Below are 5,279 nucleotides of genomic sequence, written 5' to 3' on the forward strand. Positions count from 1 at the left end.
CGATGGATGAGCAGTGTCAAGGAGCCCTCCGTGACCTGTCGAACTTGCCCTCACCATTTGAGATTCTCAAAATCCATATTTTCTTCCACCACGTAAGCCAAGACCCGCTCTGCGGTGTTAGTGGCCAATGAGGTCGGCTCCCCGGGTGCACAGAGCTCCGGGCGTGACCGAGACCTCCCTTGTCTTCGTTCCTCTGGCTGATGCCACCCGCCTGGATGTGGGAGCCGCCTCTTTGCAAACGGGGCTTGAGCCGCGTTCCTGTCTCCGGACTCCAGTGCGGAAGGGCAGCGGGTGCCCTCACGCTGGGCACACGGCGGTGCTACAGTCCGCTGCGTACTGGGCGACTGCCCCACGCAGGCTTCATGCTCCTAGGTCGGGCGTCCTCCTCCCGAGTCTGTGGCCCTCCGTCGCCTAAGAAGGTCGATGAGGCTGACGCAGCGCCTCGTTTGCTGTCTCCGAGGCTCCCCTCAGGTTTCGCAAAGCCATGCACGTGATCGCTCGTGCCTTGCTGGCCGAGGCTGAGCCGCCAGCCTCTCCTCCCGGCTCCGGCCCGGGCTAGAGTCGCGCTCTGAGTTGGACCGATTAAGCTTGGATGACGTGATGGTGCGCGGTGGGCGGTGGCCGTCTGCGATGACGAACCATCCTACTGACTGTTGCCACCTGATGGCTGCTGTTAGTGTTCTCGGCCCAGAGCTCCGCGGAAACCCAAAGGAGTGGGATTTGGTCATGGTGCCTGAGGCCCGTCACCCGTCGCGTAACCGAAATCCGTATTTTCTTCCATCACTGCTCTGCGGTGTTAGTGGCCGAGAAGCTCGGCTCCCTCGCGCACAGAGCTCCAGGCAGGACCATGTCGCCCATCCGGCTCTGTCCCGACCGCTGCAGTGGCCAGCCTGGGTCTAGGCAGAGCCTCTCACGGGCGCGGCTGTTCTCACTCCTCTTGGAGCTCCGCAGGAGTGAAGGGATGGGATTTGGCCTCAGTGCCCGAAGCACAGTTCCAGGAGGCCGGCGGCGTTATCAGGTTTGTCCCGGTCATGCGAGGATGCTGATGCTTTGTCCAGTCACCGGAGATTGTATCTGCAGGATGGTCACAAGAGGATGCTGATGCTTTGTCCATTCACCGGAGATTGTATCTGCAGGAGTTCGGGGAGTGACTGGGTAACTCCCACGCTGAGCTCACCCGCGCGGATGAGGGCGGACTCTGCTTGCCGGGCCCGCGGCCTGGCCTCGCCGGGCCGGGCGAGAGACACTCAGACGTGGACCGAGTGAGACTGGGCGTCCGGGCGGGCCGTGGTGAGTCCTCGCCTCCCTGAACGGGGTCCGTCTGGCTGGCATCTGCGCCGGCTGCTGAGCGCCCTCTAGTGGCTGCGTTGAGTGTCGTCCCGCTGAGCTCCGGGGTAATGGAACGGGTGAGGTCGACCGCTGTGGCCGAGACGCGCTGCAGGAGGCCCGCCGCACTGGCAGGGTTGGCCCGGTCACCAGCAGGCATCGTCGCTGCATTCGTTCGCTGGGGACTGTACCGCAACACCCGCCCAGTGGGGCTCGGCCCGGAACGTGAGATGTCTTCCACGGCCGGACGCCTGTCCGCTCTGGAGGTGGTGGCCGGCCCAGGCCCTATGCGGAGTCCCCAGCAGGGCAAGGTCCGCCGTCCTACTCGATGGAAGCCACCTCCAGAATATTTTCGTAGTCTCTCCAAAGACGCAGGCGGAAGGACTGGCCCGGGCACTCCTGGCTCTTTTCTTGCTACCAGGTCCGGAGGGTCGACCAGATGGCTCGGGGAGCTCCGGGCGATGGGGTGACTTTGAAGACTGGTAACCGGGCCAGGGAACCAGTACGCCCGCATGCCCTGTGCTTTGGTCCCGTCAACAAGCACAGTAATTTTTTCAGCCAAAGTTGGTGTTTTCTGTTGCCAGATTAGTGGTCACTTCGCTCTTGCGATCGTGGCTGGAGAGAGTTCCACCGCGGCTTTGACCGCGGCTTTGACCGCGACCTGACGCCCAGCTCTGCCTGTGCTGCTGAAACTTTGGCCCGGCTGCCTCTCCTGCACCTCGGCCCACCGGTGCTGATGCCTACGGTTCCGGGCGCGCCGTGCCCCCAGCCTGCCGTGGTAGCAGGAGCCTCACTCTGTAGGTCTGAGCTATGGGTCAGGCATCCTTCACTGGGAGTTGTCAGCTGCCCCGTCCCGAGGCAGCATCTTTGTGTGAGGTCTCCCCGGACCCCCTCGGGTGCTTTCCGCACTGATCCATGTGGTGCTCGCCCTCACCCAGGGCACATTGCTGAATGTTTGCGGGGAAGCTGGGTGCTCTGCCTGGGGCCCCTGGCCCGTTCTCCCAGCCCATGGAAAGGAGTGTGGACCAGCCCACCTCTGTCTCACAAGATCAGCCACATGGCAGCCTCAGCTAGAGCCCTGTGTTATACAGGAGTCTCTCGCTTGCCCTTCGGTGGTGTCTCTCCGCGGTGGTGAGACTGGCTGCTGGGCCCTCTGCAATGCCCATTGTGGCCCTGGTCGCTTCTCTGGTGTTAGAGGCAGAGTGGGGTACTGAGTCCATTGTGAGTCAGGCCTCCGCTGCAGTGCCTGAGCGGTGAGCCCCAGGTGGCGTGAAGAGAGCGCTCTCAGTGTTTGCTTCCTGCAAAGGGGGAGCCACTGTGATGGCTCAGCCAGCAGAGGGCACCAGTACCTTTGGAGACCATTGTTTTGGCATTTCACACAGGTGTGTTAAGTTTGCCGGTGTTAGAAACAGTAATCGGAGCAACAGAAGAGCGCTGTGCACGTGATGAGCTAGACGCAGTGCAGGCTCCCGGCCTCCTCGTGTTCCGTGAGACATCACTGTGACTAAGCTGGTGTCCAGGGTGACACCCCAGTGAGGGCTATGACCAGAGATGGCCTTGGGAGGCACAACCAGGTGCTCTTGCCCTGGGCGGTAAACCTTGGTGCAGCTCGCACTGGGCAAGTGCGGAGCCCTCCCAGTGGGCAAGGCCCACCAGGGGTGGGGCCAGGGCCCACCTCTGGCCCCTGCAGCACTCCTCCCCTCCACCGGTCAGTGCCCACGGTGGGGCACGTGTGGTTACCTGTGAGGTGCCTGGGAGAACCTTCCCCAATCCCACTTTGGTGGTCAGTGTCCCTAACTGGATGGTGCCCCATGCGACTGGCCAGTGACGCAGGATGTCAGCGTGCGGATAACGTTCTGGAGTTCAATAAGCCAGTGGCCTGAGCCCCTGAGATGTGCCCACTGACCAGTTGGTGTTCTGGTTCCATGGGGCTGCCCTGTGCTGAGGTACCTTGGGTGAGACCTTTGTGTCATGCCATCGAGGCTCCACATGCCTCTCTGGTGTGCTCTGTCCAGCTGTGGGTCTGGGACTGAGCCTGCTTTGACCCACATTGTGGCCTGATCAACCATGTGACTGGCAGCACCTGGGCCTTGGCCAGGCCTTCCTACTTGAGCATGCCGGCCTCAGTGCCAGGTACCTGTATCCTTAGCAGGTGGCATCTCAGCCTTGCCATGGGAGGAGGCAGGCTGTTTTCCACCTCCTGTCGGGGGACACTGCCGTGTGCCCCCCCCAGTATGCCTGGGCCACCAGGACATCGCCAAGCTAACGTGTTCTTTGGCTCCTCCCACTCCGACCTTGCTGAGCAGCACCTGCTTCTCTGTGGGCCCTGAGGGCAGAGCCGACCAGGGCCTCCTGGTGGCTAATGGCTCAAACTTAAAAAAAGCAGCAGCTGTGGCTGGACAAGGGCCTCTTGTGCCAGGTGTTCTTCTGGGAGAAACCCGAACCAAGGGTAGGCGCCTGCCTGCCTCCTGCACGCTGATCCTGGTCTCTGAACTAGCCAATTGTGGCGGACCTGGAGCCCTCCTTCAACCAATAGGGCTGTCCATCCAATCACAGCAACTATATGCCCGGCAGGACCTCTGTCCATGCAAGGCAGCTCCCTCTGGCTCGGAGCATGCACTAAAGACTGTGTCCCCACTGGTGCTGAGACACGGCGGTCTCACCAGGGGACAGCCTGCACAGGGTCGAGTGGAGGGGACGGACCTCAGCAGGCGAAGGGGCCGTGTGGCTACGGCTGCCTCGCAGCTGTGCCCTCCTAACGTAACGCTGCGCGGTCCCCACAGCTGCGCTGCATCACGACTGAGCTGCAAAGTACTGAATCCAACTCCCTTCCCTGCAAGTCGAAACTGGGGAGACGTGTTTATGAGCTGACACTGCATGACCAGGGGTCGGCATCTCGGAGACGAAGCCGTGTGCGCGTGCGCACGGCTGGCACAGCGGGACTGCAACCGGCTCATTGAGCTGCTTATGGGTCCTTCGGTCGCTGGGCTCTCACTGGGGTTCCATCACCCTAGTGCTAATACACGCCTCGTGCCGACCCCACTTGTGGGAGATGCTTGCGTTACTCAGAGCAAAAAGACCGTGCCCGTCGCCTTGCTGGCTGTAGCCCCTCCTGGGGGCCACATTGGAATGTCTGTTCTACCCCCTTTCAATGGTAGCGATGGCACCAACCATGGTGACCACAGGTGACAAGGCATTCAAGTTCAATTCCCGAGGGACTGAGACTGCCTCGAGGAATGGCCACTAAATCCAAGGAAGGCAGCAGGCATGTGACTTGCCCCTCTGGGCCGGAGGGAGTGCTGAAAGCCATGCAGGACTCCTGTAGTCCCGTCAAATGAGGCCACTTCGAAGTTCCTTAAGACAGATTCAGCACAGAGCAATCTGATCGCCAGCAAGTGCGCAAGTTGCGCCTTCGTGTCATTTGCCAGAAGGGACTCGGAATGTGGGCAAATGAGTGTGTGCAGGGTGCGTGCAGTGTTGGTTCCGCACTCTGGGGACAAGCCACTGTCACCTATACCCAGGGGACTAGTGGGAAGTATTAACTGGGCAGCTCGCAGTTCCACCAATCCCTCTGCTACCCCCAGGGCTTCTGTCCAATGCTGACGGGAGAGTCCTATTCCAGCTCCTTGGAGCACACTGGAGGCCTGTGGGGAAAGGGGCTGCTCAAATGACACATCTGGAAGGCCGCGTGTGGTCTGAGGCCATTTTGCCGCTCATTAGCGGGGCCTGCTAAACCAGGGGGAACACCCAGCTCTGCAGAGTTGAAGGTGTTTATCGTGCTTGAGAGATGAGCGTGGACTCTAGGCAAGACATGTGTTTGCGTATGAAGCAGAAGCATGGCAGTGTGTGCTGCTCGATGGCGCAGAAAAGCAGAGTTAACCTGGGGGCAGGTAACTCATGCTCATGGAAAAAGTGGCAGAATTTGTTCCAGATTCCAAAGCAGCCTTCCTGCT

Source organism: Pteropus alecto, unplaced genomic scaffold (assembly GCF_000325575.1).
Source record: "Pteropus alecto unplaced genomic scaffold, ASM32557v1 scaffold321, whole genome shotgun sequence".
NCBI classification, from domain to species: domain Eukaryota; kingdom Metazoa; phylum Chordata; class Mammalia; order Chiroptera; family Pteropodidae; genus Pteropus; species Pteropus alecto.